The sequence below is a fragment of the Ursus americanus genome, chromosome 7 (assembly GCF_024610735.1).
Source record: "Ursus americanus isolate L20-20 chromosome 7, mUrsAme1.1.p, whole genome shotgun sequence".
NCBI classification, from domain to species: Eukaryota; Metazoa; Chordata; class Mammalia; order Carnivora; family Ursidae; genus Ursus; species Ursus americanus.
In genome coordinates, this window is record NC_142133.1 from 14,822,601 (window position 1) to 14,837,582 (window position 14,982).

General features: G+C 45.5%; 1 protein-coding gene across 1 annotated transcript in view; it reads right to left on the reverse strand.

Annotated features, from left to right (window-relative positions):
* LOC123785892 (uncharacterized) overlaps nt 1–14,982 on the reverse strand; it is a 191,587-nt gene that overhangs the window by 149,431 nt on the left and 27,174 nt on the right. The window contains exon 2 of the mRNA XM_087863366.1: nt 13,749–13,897. The gene's annotated coding sequence lies outside the window, so the exon portion shown is untranslated. The remainder of the gene's footprint in view (nt 1–13,748; nt 13,898–14,982) is intronic.

Genomic DNA, 14,982 nt, shown 5'->3' on the forward strand with positions numbered 1-14,982 from the left:
GCACGTGGTCAAGGGGGGGTATGCAGCTAACACACCAACAGGCCAGGCTGAGATGCCCTCCCCAGTGATGACTCACTCACGGTGGGTGGGGTGGCGCAGGTCTCCATCGGTAGCAAACTGTTCTAGCCCCTCACAGTCTGGTTCCCATCTCATCCTTCTGCCCTGCCTAGGCTGTAGCCACAGTGAACCATCTCCTGGGCTCCAGAAGGCAGCCTTCTCTTTCGCAGGACTTGGTCTGGAAAGCTTTTGCTCTGTCCCCCCTCCCCCCGCCCCCGACAGAGCTCCCTGCAACCCTCCAGGATCACCTCTAAGGCTTCCCCTGCTTCTCCAGAGCTTGGGGTGCGGTCAGTGCTTGGCGTGTCTGTAAGTGACTGTGCTTCCTGGCCCTTCTGGTCTCCCTGCTCTGATTCCCATGTCCTCTTCTCCTACAGGGGCCAGAGTCCTGGCCTCTTCTGGAGCCACAACCCTTCTCCCTCCTGGTACCCTAGAGGAGCATGGCATAAGCCTCCAGACTTTTCCTGTATTTTGCTCTTGGAGAAAAAAGCTTGCAAACCCTTCCCATCTCAACTGTGTTCGCTGTTGCTGGTAACTGCAGGGCAACTAACTGCAGCACTTTTGTTAATTGCTCACCTTGGCAACCACCCCCAGGGATGTCACCCTTTTAGAGGAAATACCACCTTGGCAGGGGCCTCCCCATCTTCAGTGGCTCTTGGCTCCCATGGCTGCCTCTCCTTGCTGCCCCCAGGCTTTCTGTCCTTCTTCAGCCCTTGGTGCCCCTCAGTACTACTGCTGTGGCAGCCTCTGCCCCTTCCAATCCACTCTCTCCACAGAGGCCAGAGTCCTTCAGTGTCACTCTCCTGATTCAAACTGGTCAGTGGATTTTATTGCTCTCAGAACTCAATGCAGAGTCTGCCCCTTCACATGGGCCAGTCCCTGCCCTGGCTCTTTGGCTTCCCCATGCAACCCTTACCTGGCTCAGAGTCTTCTGGCCCCTCTGGATATTCGACCCACCAAGGCTCTTCCTTACTCAGAGCCTACAGTATACCATCGGCCCTGGAATGCTCTTCCCCTGCTCCTCACGTGGCTAACACTAGTCTCTGTTCCGATGCCACCAAGAGAGACCTGCCATGATGCTCTCTCTAACATGGGTTTCTCCTTCCAGCCCTGTCTTCCTCTCTTGTGGTCCCCTTTGCTACCTCCATGGGACTGATCACAACATACAATGTTCAATAAAACTTTTTTTTTAAAGGTTGGTTTGATTTGTTCCATTAATTCAGAGACTGTAACTGACACATAGTAGTTGCTCAATAAAAATACATTGAATGGATGGATAAATTCATCCATTCCCTTCTACCCTTTCCTTTATGAGAAATTCCCCATACTTAAGTCCCCTCCCTCGCACATCATCTCAAGTATACAGATACCTAGATGAAGGGAATCTGATTCATAGGAGCCACTCATGTTGCTGGAGAATGCCCAGACTAGTGCTTACAAGTCACAGACGGCATAGCGCAGTGGTTACAGGCACAGGCTCTGCTTCCTTTAACTTTCTGTACCTCTATCTGTTCATTTGTAACCTGACGTTAGTAACACCTACCTCATAGGGTCACTCTGGGGAGTAAATGAATTATATATTAAAGTGCTCAGAACAGTGCCTGGCACATAGTAAGTGCTCCATAAATGTCAGCCATTCTTACTGTGAGTTCTGAGTGACCTATTTGCCACAGAGAAAGTTGCCCCCTCTCTCCCTTACAAGTACACACTGCTGCTACTCTCTTGGGCGACTGACCATCATTCACTGCTGAGCCCAGGGAAGCCCATTCAGTGAAGCTCTGACTCCCTTACTTTCACGCAGTTGCTGTGAATGGCCTTGGGGTGGGGACAGGGTAGAGACTGGTGAATCCTTGTTGCTAGCTGACCGGGCAAATCACACTTGGGGAAACAGGCTTTCCTGAAAAAGATGCTTCTCATTCTTGCCTACTACATACAGGTAGACTCTCTGGGTCTTCAGAGAAAAAGCCTATTCTTTGCGATAGAGACTCGAGGGCAGTCAGTATCTCCCTTGGAGATAATTGAGCAACCAAACAACTATCCCCATGGAAGGGTTGCCACATCTGCATGTCCCATGTCAGCAACCAGTGCTCCCGGAGAGACGGGAAGGGAGAGCCTGAGGCTGTACTCTGGACATCCCATCAGGAAAATCCAAGCCTGGTCTGCCGCTCATCTCCCACGCTGGCTGGAGTCCTCCAAACATATGCAGCTATTCCAGAACTGCCAGGCTTCATTTGTGCCCCATAAAATGTACTTGATTCCGTCAGTAAACGTGTCTATTGCTTGAAGCCTCTATTTCTTTTAGAGAGATGTTAAATGCCTCCCAGGTGGTGGGGCTGCGGGGTTCCAGTGTCTCAGGGGCAGTGTGTGTGTGTGTGTGTGTGTGCACACGTGTGCGTGTTATGTGAAGTAAGACCTGTCCGTTTTGACACCCTAGGCTGTCTGGGTTCTGTCCTCCCAAATGTTCTAAATTGCAGGAGAAATTGCCCTGACAGAACCTCCCACTGGCAGACAGTGTCTTTTGTTACAGACGGAGGTGTTGATCCTTCTCTAATCAACAGCTTAATTAGGTCTGCCGAGATGAAAGAGTCATTTTTACTTTGGGAGCTAATATTTATAGACAACCCTCTCCCCAGTCCCTGCACTGGAGGTGTTAACAACTTGAGGGCTAAATCAAATAAAAATTATAAAACTCATTTCTCCACTCTACAGAAATCACTGGCAAACTCAGGCAGAACTCTCCAGACTAGGAGCTGTTCCACAGAGCGGTTTCACTCATGGCCACAGAGCCCAGCACAGATTTTGGCACACAGTGGGCACTGAGGAAGCATTTGTTGAATTTTGAAATGTATGACGGTGTGTGATGGCTTTCTTCTCTAGCAGGAATCTCTACGGCATGATGGTTAAGAGCTTGGCTTTGGAGCCTGACAGACCTGGAATTAGATACTAGCAGCATCACCACTTAGCTGTATGACCTTGAGCAAGTTATTCAACATCACTAAGCCTCAGTTTACATGGCTATAAAATGGGACAATAGGAATACCTGATTTATAGGGCTGTTACCCTTAAAGCCTAAAGCACAGTCTCTGGCACATAGAAGCCCTTTAGCATTGGCTTCTAGGAACAGAGATGGTGGAGGTAAAGGTGGAGATGACAACTAAATCTCAGAGCCTCTACTTCTGTAGGAAGGTCACCTGGGCAACTTTTAAGCTATCTTGTTTCATAGATTGTTTGATTCTGTTAAGAATGTATTAGGCTCCCTCAACAGGGAAATGAAAATCAAAACCACAGTGAGATACCACTTCACACCCACTAGGACAGCTATAATTTTTTTTTTAAGGAAAATAAGCATTGGCAAAGATGTAGAGAAATTGGAACCCTCATACACCGTGGGTGCGTATGTTCAATGGTATAGTCTCTGTGGAAGACAGTTTGGCAGTTCTTCAAAAAGTTGAACATAGAGTTACCATATGATCCAGCAATTCCGCTCCTAGGTATTTGACCCCAAAACCTGAAAGCAGGGACTTGCACAGACACTTGTCTACCAGTGTTCATAGCAGCCTTATTCATAATAGCCAAAAAGTGGAAACCAGCCAGATGTCTACCACCTAATGAATAGAAAAACAAAATGAGGTAAACCTATCAAACGGAATACTATTCAGCTATAAAAAGGAATGAGATTTAATACACGCTACAACACAAAGGAAGCTTAAAAATATTATGCTAAGTGAAACAAGCCAAACACAAAAAGCCACATATTATACGATTCCACTTATAGGAAATATCCAGAATAGGGAACTCTACAGAGATAGAAAGCAGATTAGGGTTGCTATGGTTACTCACCTCCCCCCTCACACTTATGAGGTACAGGGAGAGACTGCTAATAGGTGTGGGTTTCTTTTCGGGGTGATGGAAATGTTCTGGACTTAGTGGTGATGGCTGTACATCACAGTGAACACACTAAAGACCATAGAACTGTGCACTTTAAAGTACTGGATTTTATATTATGTGAACTATATCTCAATAAACAAACAAACAAACAAACAAAAAGACTGTATTAGGCCCCCCATGCCCAGCACCCGTTTCTGCTGTGCCACGTGCCATGTGCATATGGCCTGCAGGCAGCCTCCCTCATCATCTTGTTTTCTGGGACCAGAACCAACCAATGACTTTCCAAGGTGAAGCCTCTACATTATAAAACTTTTTCTAACACTTTACAGTTTGCAAATCACCTTCCAATTTGATCCCTTACACCAGCCACGGAGACAGGTATTATCATCACTGTTTCACAGATGTGGAAACTGACATTCAGAAATATGAAACAACTTGGCAAAGACTGCCTAGTTAGTAAATGGAACAGGAGCCTTCCAATTCCAATACCCTCTGTGTTCCCTACCCACAATCCACAATTTGACCAACAGTGCTTTCAAATCTTGACAATAAGAATCCTGACTACCTATGACTTCAGCCCTCTGCCTCACCCACATGGGTAGCATTCCTGACTCTGTCGGTTCCAGGCCTCCATGGTGCACATCGCACAGGCCAGAGACACGGCCTTACCCGAGTCCCATTCCACCCATGTTTTGCCCAAAGCATGAGTCACTTATCCAGCTGCCAGGTGCTCCCCCAAATGTCCCACTGCTCTTGACACTGACTAAGCACCTCAAACCAACAAAGGGAAGTAAGGAAGTCTCTGTTTTCAGTTGGTTCTCTCTCTCCTTCCTGCCGTATGTAAGTTCTACTCCTTTAGGAAGAAGGCTTCTTGCATAGTTTCAAGTCTTTCATGCACAGAGATGAATCAGGGGTTGGGAGCATCCATTCAGTAGGTCAAGAAGAAAAGGACAAGTGTGAAGAAGCTGAGAAAAGTGAGGAGGGCTTTCTATTCCAGATTGTTGGGATAGAAAGTGAGAGAAAAGGAGGAGGGAGAAACCAAAGGATAGAGCGGAGAATATGCAGGGTGTGTGGAGGGAATGCTGAAGAACCCAGGCTGCCTAGGGCAAAAAGGGCAGAGATGAGGCTGGGGGAGCAGATGGGAGCCAGATTTAAAAGGCTATGGGCACCAGGCTAACCAGGGAGGCCATAATGGCAGGCAACGGGAGAGCCACTGGAACTTTTTGAGTAGGGGCCTGATATGAGACTTCATATTAGTCTCCATGGTATACACTGTCCATATGGAAAAGCCATTAAAAGGAAAAACACCTGCTCATGGGCCTCAGATACAGTTTCTGTGGGTGGCCAAGAAAGGCTTTTTTAATAACCAAGTTGAAGACTGTTTCATGAGGAATGGAACTAATGGAATCGAAAACTTTAGAACAAAAACCATGAGATGTTTGGGAAAGGTCATGAAATCCCAATGCTCTCTTCTTTATTTGACCCCACTGGTACCTCACCAAATTAGAAGCTGACGCTGTTCAGAACTGGTCAGATTCAATAGATGCAAAGGTAATGGTCTTATCACTCTTTCTGTAGCCACACCAAGGCATTGCTTCTGAAGGCTGAAAGTGACCCTGAAATCACTGACACTTATGTGTGAACCCAAGGTTCTGAAGTAGCATCCTTGCCAAACTGTTGTCCAGCCTCTACTTGAATAGCCAGAATGACAGGGCTGTCACTGAAGATTGGGCAACCCTCTCTATCTTTAGAAACATCCAGCTTTTAGAAAGTCTTTCCTTAGATAAAGTCAAAACCTGACTTCTTGTGGACCTCCACTCACTGACCTCCTTCTACTTCTCCAGGCCACTCAGAAACACCTTGCTCATGATAGACTTCAATATTTTCACCCACTCAATGAGTCTTGTCTTCTTTATATTTGTTGCATGATACCGATTGAAGCTCTAAACCACTCTAGTTATTTTGCTCTTTTTTTTTTCTTTTCTTACAATTCAGTTTTAGAGAAGGAAAAATTCGTTACATCTCATAGCATGGTCATGCATGGATGACAGCAGCAATGGGGACCTAGGACTAGACCCCACAAATGGGCTTTAGCAGGTTCTGGGAGGAAGTCAAGTATAACAGCAGAATGTGACATCAAATGGGCACCAAACCGCAGCTGCTATCAAGGAGTAAGTCCAACAGGCTCAAGGGAGATGTCCCCATAGGTCCAGATGGACATCCAGGAACAATGATACCCTAAAAGCCAGGCAGGGAGTCAGTACTAGGGAAGCTGTACAGTGAATGGCGAAGCTTCAGGCTCAGATCCCTAGTCTTAAGGAGACTGTGGTTCTGTGAAGGCTGTCAGTGCAAGGTCATAGGCACAGGGAACTGAGTCCCAGATCTGGGTCTGGGTGAGGGTCTTGGTTTGGGCGAGGCTGCATGCCAGCTGGGACTGACTGGTGGAGAGCCCAAGGACACTGTGTTGAATAAGATTCTGGCTCCTCAGCCTCATCTCTGCCCTTTTTGCTCTTGGTAGGCTGGGCTTCTAAGGACTCATTCCCTCCACACGCTCTGCACATTTTCTACTCTTTTCCTTGGGTTTTTCCCTTCCTCACTTTCTCTCACCCCCCATCCCACCAATCTGGAATAGAAAGATCTCCTCACACTTCTCAGCTTCACATTCGGCCTTTACTTTGACCTAGCTGACTGGCTGCCCCAACACCCAATTCATGTAGGTTCTAAGATTCTAAGACCGCTTCCAGAAGAGTTTCATGACTGATTACCAATGTCACTCCAGGCACAGGAGGGAAGAGTGCTGGCCTGAATGCTGAGGGTTCCAAACTAGCAACAAGGTCAGCTGCTAGACCTGGGGCCTGGATCAGAATGGTACTCGGGTACTTGAATCAAATGGTACTTGAGGCTCGTTGTATCATAGCTGCTTCAATTCCTCCTGCTGGAGGACGGGACGGACAGAGCAGACTGCGACACTCAGCCTGTGTGGGTGTGGGAGAGAGAGTGGGAGAGCAGGCAGGCCTGGTCAGCCACCGCCTTCGGGGCCCCCAGCAGGAGGCTCTAGCCCTGTAAGTCCTCCAAATCGTCCTCAGTTTAGGTGATAAAGGTATGCAATCAGGAGGCACTCTGCAGAAGCAATTTTTATAGTGAACAAAAAGAGAATTCCATATGTTTCAGGTCAAAAAAAAGTGTGTGGGGGGTGAAGTGGAGAAGGGAGATGAAATGAGGGTGGAAATAGTAACAGAGAGATTGACTTCTAGAAGAGTAACTGGCAAAATATTTGAAACTCCTTTATGTATATTTAAAAGTCTCATATCACTACTTGGAAGGTAATCCTGCATGAGAAGCCTGTAATAGAAACTGGTTGGGTTTTCTCTGAATGACTTTATTGTAAAAAATCCACATTCTTAATGAGGCACAGGAAAGTCAGAAGAGGCCACCAGGATGGACCACGGCAAAGGAGGGCCGGTGTATCCTGAGATGTTTGGAGCCTGTCAAGACATTTGAGTAGGATTTTATGCAAATCTAATCAGCTCCAAAATCAAATCACAATTATTTAACCCATTATCACTGGCCAGAGTAATGCCGGGCACATTATTCTTACCAGCCCTCACCCTGCCAAGACAAGGTAGAAAATACGAGTGTTTACTTTTATTATAATCCATCCTGTTATGAACCCCACTGTCGCTAAGTGCATGCAGCACCTTTAACTAAAGAAACTAATTGCAAGCCACTTTCAATATCTCTTGTTTTTTAATTTAATGCCCTCAGAGAGATATAATTGGGCTGGAGGGAAGAATTTTCACTGAAGTCATGAATTTGCTATATAAATACAAACAAGAAAGAAAGCTAATACAGTAAGGGAATATGGGATTAATTTTGAAATTGTCTGATTAGTGGATTGCTGCCCATCGATAATTGCCTTATATTTTCCCAAGGCCCTCTCTTTATTAGAGTCTGGCACTGCATCTGCCCACAGCCTGTCAATCAGCCCATGCAGCTGGGAGGGTCTGCAGAGAGACCACAATTGGAAGCCTGCTGGGGCGCCTTGTTAGACAAAGCAATATATCCCAGACGTGAAAATGCTGCCATCTTAACTCGGCTGCTAACGTCTTTACACTCAATCCTCCCATGTTGGAGTGGGGCCTCACTGTGAACAGGTCTGATTTTTAAAAAGGAAAAGAGAAAGTTGCAATCGCCTCTTTACATGTATTTTACAGGCCTGGGCTCTGCTGGAGTTTGAGGTCATCCCCCCCATCCCCCACCTCGCAGTGGCTGAGCTGCTCAGTAATGTTGTTAGGAAAAGCTATGCAACAGCTGGAATTTCTAAAGCAGCATCAGCGTCATGGGAGACAACTAAACACGCTTCATACATTTAAAAATTAAGAAAGATAATCGGAAGGGTTACGAGCGAGTGTGCAGATGGTGGGTTTCTAACTTAATTAATGCTCAAAATCTGGAATGTTCCTCAAGCTCCCAGAACTTTTCCTGTCTATCCTCTCCAGGCCTGATGCTCTCAAGCCTTAAAGACTCTAGATCAGAGAGAGTTGAGGAGAGTCTGTTGACTGACCTCGCCATAAACATCTTTTCAAACCACACATACACACGAAGTTGCAGCCCTGCTAATGATATGTTTATGCCATGTCCATTTCCAGAAATATTTATGTCTCTCTATCTTGCCAGCAATCAGTCAAAATATACAAAAATGGATTTGCATGTAAAGATGCTTCACTTGGAAGACAAAATATGATGATAATAAAACAAAGATGACTCGGAGCATGCTCCTTTTTGTTTTCTTATCATCTACTGTTTTCTTTTTCTGTTTGGTAAACTGAGCATTTGTTTTAAATTGGGATTTCGTTCTTGTGAGGTAGGAAATAAAATGATCTGGAGCCAAGCCCCCTGTAGCACCAGGATGGGTGTATTAGCTACTGAAGTGCAATTGCTTCTCAATGTCCTGGCCCCGGCCCTGGCCAACACTGGCCTTGGCACCATCCTCTGTTCAGCACGGTGAACATGTGTGTGCCACTTGGCAGGATCAGCAGCCCTCCAGGCCCAGGGGCTGAGGTCTAAGGATGGACAGCTTGACTCCATAACGCCCTGTGGACCAGGAATACCAGCCTTGGTCCACTAGGTGGTACACGTCCATGCTGACCACAGAAGCCTTACAAATGCATTAGTTCCCCCTCTCTCTATTCTCCACGGTGGGGCCTAGCCCTAGAGTTTGCCATACCTCCCTCCCTCACTGTTGTGTCTTCCATCCCGGAAAGACTAATAGGACCTGGGAGCACCTGGTGTTGGTGCTTGGCCTACCCAATCACCCCCGGTGGGTACCTCAGCGCCCCGGGGCACACATTAGCTGGCCCGGAGGCCACTCTGAAAATGTATGTCTCCTTCCTTTAGGTGGGAATGCAGATACTTGCAGCAGAATTGTGGGAATTAAGAGATAGAATGTGAATAGAAGTACTTTTTAAGCTATAGACTAGAGCATTTTGCCAAGCAAGGGAATATTTTGTTGCTGATAATATGGAACCTTTTAATGACTGTTCATAATAGTAGTATCGAGTCAGCTGCCTTGGCTGCTTGCTTTGCTTCGGAGGAGCCACCAGTTTAGGCCACCGGACGATGATAAACCCCAGTGGGCTTGTGCCTTTCACAGTTGAGAATCTCCTATGTGCTAAGCACTGTGTCAGAGCAGATCCACCCAAGAATGTATACCCCGATGCCCTCCCTCACATTGTTTGTGGGTTTCGACTGCCTGGCTTGAGTTTAAGTTCCTGGAGGGTAAGAACCACATCTTATTCTATGTTTTGTGAATGTTCGTGGTTGCCTGTCAGTAAAATTAAGTGAGTGAGTGACTCAGGGATAATGAGTTGTTGGAGAGATTACAAAGGGTGAGGTTGAATCATATAGAAAACAAGCTCTTGAAAATACAAAATGTTTGTGCCCCAGTCAGAAGAGCAATGTCCTTTGCCCATATTCCCAAAACACACAGAGAAAATTAAGAAGTCACAACATATTCATATCCTCTTGCTAAAACAACACAATCAGCTCTGGTTCAGACACAAAATAGAAAGATGATATTACAAGTGGGGCTGAAACTATCAGTTTGCCGGTTCTAGGTCCACACAAATGCTTGGGATCTAGAGCTCCTGCCAAAAGGAGGAGGAGGCCACCAGGGCCTGCACCAGGACTAGATTCATGACACCCCCAAGGGCAGCGTGGGATAGGAGGGTTAGCCCCCAATATATAAGACTGGTTCTTGTTTGGAAGGTTCAGGAAACTAGGTGGAGATGCCTGCAAAATGCTAGACCAGGAAGGGTCTGCTCAGTGGTAGCTCTTCTAAGTTTATAAATGTTGGGAGTGCTCCATGGTTCCCTCCTTGGACCTCTTCTCTTCTCCATCTACACTCACTCCCTGAGTAACTCCACCCAGTCCCTTGGCCCTAATATTATCAAAGTCCTGATGATACCGCTGTTTACATCTCCAGAATCAGCCTCTTCCTGAGCCAGATACTCAGATGCCTGATAAGTATCCCGCAGTTTCCATGTCCAAACACACCTCTTGATTTCTGTCCCACACCGGCTCTGCCCCCACTTCTCCTCCTCTCAGTAAGTAGCATGATGTTTCCCCCAACTGCTCAGGCCCAAAACCCAGGACTCAGCTCTGAGTTCTCATTTTCCCTCACACCCCACATGCAATCCCTCAGCAAGTTCTGTTGGCTCTGTCTTCAGAAGATACCCTGAATTTGGTGACTTCTCGCTACCTCAATCATTATAACAGTGTGCAAATCTGCCAACATTTGCCTGAGTTGCCACAGCTGTGTAGTTGGACCTCTTGCTTCCATCTTGTTCCCTACTATGTGTTCTCCACACGGCGGTCATAGTGATGTTTTAAAATCAAATCAAACCAGTCCTCCCACCACTCAAAACCCTCTCCTGGCTTTCCCTTATGCCTAAAAGACCCCAAATCCCTCAACAGCTGCAACATCCTACCTGATGCCTCATTTCCCACCAAGCCTTCTTTAAGCTCCAGCCACATGGGACTTCTGGCTCTTCCTTGAACCCATCACTCTGTTTCCTGACTCCCCACCTCCTTGGTATTCTTCTCTTGGACCTTTGCATACTGCTCTGCCTCATGTCACTCTAGCTTCCACCCAAATGTCACTTTCCAAAGAGTATCTATCTTAAGGATCCCTCGTCCCTTGTCACTTTTTCCCTCCTCTCTTGCTTCATTGGTCTTCACATTAACCACCTGAGACTATATGTATATTTTGTTATTGTTGTTGTTGTTGTTGTTGTTGATATCTCCCTAAGATCCATGAGGGCAGGAATTTTGTCTCTCTTATTTACTGTTATATCCCCAGTGCCTGAATTGTGCTTAGCACATTAAAGGATTTAATAAATATTTGCTGCGTGAGTAGATCAGTGAATAGATAAACATGTAAGCTATAAGCTAATGCAATGTTATTATCCTCATTATCACATACACATTTAAATTAGACTTCACCAAAGGTCCAGGGAAACTGAAGGAAAGGCTTGGTATATGGTGAGGAGACACCAGGAATTGTGAGGGCCACAGAAAAAAAAGAAGGAAGAAAGACCTCCAGATAAAATTATTTCATGGAGGACCAGACTCACTTACACTGCAGGATGGGCCACTTCAGAAAAGACGATGTAAGGTTTGGGGGATAGGAGGAGGACTTAGAAGTGGCGATGGGAATTCCCTCCTTTGCTCCAGTGTTCCTCACTGCTCATGCACGATGGGAAGGATAATCCCAATTTTTACAAGCAAACACTGTGCTTGGTGACAGGAGGTAAAACCAGGTCTGCATGACTGGAAGAGCTGGTACTTTTTGGAATACACTGGATCTCCATTCCACCTACCAACACCCACTGATTCAAGGCTCCCTTCTCCAGCTGGGACCGAAAGAACATCCCATGAGTCCACTTACATTCTAAGGTCTTTAAAAGTCTACAAACATGTGCACTAGCTTGTTTTAAAACAAATGGTATCACCCTGATTCCCTAGTGATTCTCATATCAAAATGGGGGCGGGAGCATACATGGGGAAGGAAAGCTCTGAAGCAAAGCTACTCTCTAACCCTAAGGCCAAAGCCTTGCTAGAAACATGACTGATGATGTGATAAGAGGGTGCCCATACCAAACTGAATGCAAAACAGGAATTCCAAGGTAACTGATTGCATATAAAGGACTAGGTAACTGATTGCATATTACGAACATAGTTTCCATTTACTCCCTTGGAACAGAACAATCTGCAGCATAAAAGGAGAGTAAAATTTGGCAGGGCTCGCTGTGAGCCTGTGAGGAGGCATGAGTGGAGAGAACTCCCAAAAGAGATCCTAACTTAATCAATCACTTGAAGTAGGAGGCAAGAAGCTGCCTTCGGAAATAGATCAAAAGAGTTGTATTGGCCCTGGCGTGCACACACCATATCAATCTCTGGCCCAAGTGTGCGGGGCTCCAGGCGTCACCTCAGAAGTGTGCCCAGAGCAGCCTGGTTTTATTTGTAAAATGCACAGGAATGGTCTGAAACACAATCCCAGAGCGAAGCTGATGGGGCAGGGGCCATGTGGAGTAGAAGTCAGGACCAAATGGAAATTCCCTCAGATTTATTTTCCTACTGATTTCATTCCTATGGAACATACACTAAATCCATCCTCAAACTGACAAATGAGTGGGGGCCCCATCTAAGAGATGGAAAAGGGCCTGAGGAAGAGAAGAGAGGCCAGGACTGGCCAAGGATACAGGACGCACCTCTCTGGCCTGTATCTGCGTGAGCTGGACTCCAGTAACCAAGGCCTGTCGCCGCGTCTCGGTGTTCACCGGGCCCAGCAGCCAGCCTCTGTTCACCTAACTCTCTCCACTGATAAGCAGGTAGAGTGTCTTTCTTATTTACACAAAAGGGACACTTTGTTCCATCTTGCTTTTCTCACTTTATACTACATGTTGCAGACATTTTCATTATTAGCTTTGGTCCATTAAAGAATTAAGTCCTAACACTCTGAGGCCACAATGTATGTCACGAATTAACTTCTCTCCTATGTATTCAGGATGATAGTGGTCATGTATGATCCTTAGGAGAATGGAGAAAATAGAATCACTCGAATCACTTTCTGTTTCCTGGGGTTTGGATGAGGACCCTGGCTAAGAGAGGCTGATAGAGTTTTGTATGGTGAACTATAATTTAAACAGTCCTGTACTTATGGACATTTAGGTTGTTCCCCCCTCCCCAACACACCCCCTTTTTTTCCTATTACAAGGCTGCAGAGAATATCCTTGTAACATAACTTAAACTTTTTCTTTTCTTTCTTTTTTTTTTTTTAGAGAGACAGAGTGCACACACACACAAGCAGGGAGGGGAGGAGGGGTGGAGGGAGAGGGAGACTCTTACACAGACTCCATGCTCAGTGTGGAGCCCGACGTGGGGCTCCATCTTATGACCCTGAGATCATGACTCAAGCTGAAATCACTTTAACTGACTGAGCCACCAAAAGTTCACTTGGTGAACTTTTGTGAGTGTCTGTGTAGGATAAATTCCTAGCACTGGAAATGCGCTGCAGCTACATTTTAAGCTCTTTCAGACCAGGAAAATGTATTAATCATCTTTCTTGTTCCTGTCCCTGGCAGAGTCACAAAGTTGTGTATATAGTAAGGACTTAACAAATATTTGTTGAAATGAATTAATGAAAAAGATGCGATCCAAACCATGAAATTATAGAGCCACCAGCATGAAGCAGACAACAACGACGAAATAATCTGTAATAAAGTGGTAAGTAAAGTGGTACCAACCTGGTAAAACTGCGCAGGAATTCCAAATGGAAGGTGTAGAAGCTTTGATTTTTACCCTTTTTCCTACATCTGAGTTTTATACAGCATTGCCAATTAACATCATGTTCTAAGAGGCCAGCTATGGATAAGTCAGCTTTGCCTTCTTACTCCTAGAGATAACAAACAGGAGGGAGAGAAAGATCAAAAGGTCCTGGTCAGAACTTGCTCCTCTCACTGTGATTTTTGGTAGACATCTAGAACCTCATTTCTTACATGGGCCTGATTTTGGAACACAATTTACTAGCAATCTGACTGGCTCAATATGTTTGTCAAAGATGAAAGAAAATTGCTTTAATCTGGAATTTTTAGATTGTCCTCTCTAAGAGAATTCGGATCAGAGCTACTTAAGGACGTACCCCACGATAACTAGAGGTTTCTAAATTCCTACTGCACCACAGATATGAGGATCCCAGGCTTCTCTATGGGATGTGGGCCAACTGCTTTTGACTTTGAAGCTAGCTGGTCTTTCACTAACATGATAGCATGATCTTATTAGCATCTCAGCACAATACTTAAGGGTTTATTATTGCCACTTAACAGGCTGGGAAACTGAGGCATAGAGAAGTTGAGTAAGTACTTGACATCCCATAATTCCTAAAAGGCAGATCTGGGCTTGAATCTGGGTCTTTTAGTCTACCTTCTTCCCTTTGCTCCCAGAAGCAGATTTATCAGGCCCACACTTGGACCCCTCCTTCCTGGCCCTGGGAGAGGTGGTTACATTATGTTTATATGGTCACATATTTGTGTAAAATTTGCAAAAGTAAGATACTGAACTGTAGTTAAAAACCAGTCTCTTCTCAATTGGACTTTCATCTCTGACTCATTCATCTAAGTGTCGGGTGGTCTTCAAGTGGTGGGGGGCATTTTTAGGATCTCGCTAAAGGGAGTTGAATTGGGGGTACATTGTGTTTGGTTTTGGTCAGATACATTTACATGATTCACAATCACTTTTTGTTAAGTTATTGCTGGCTGTCCTTGTGCAAAACCAAACCAAACCAAACCAACAAAACCCTTAATTTTACTAAAATAATACATGCACGTGGTAATAAATCAAATAATACAGGGGACTTAGAGAAAAGTTAGATGATATTACAAGACTTATTACAAAAAGAAGTCCTCCCCAACCATCTGAGATAACAAATTTCAATTATTTGGGGTAATCTCTTTTGACATTTATCTCCATATTTTTAAATGA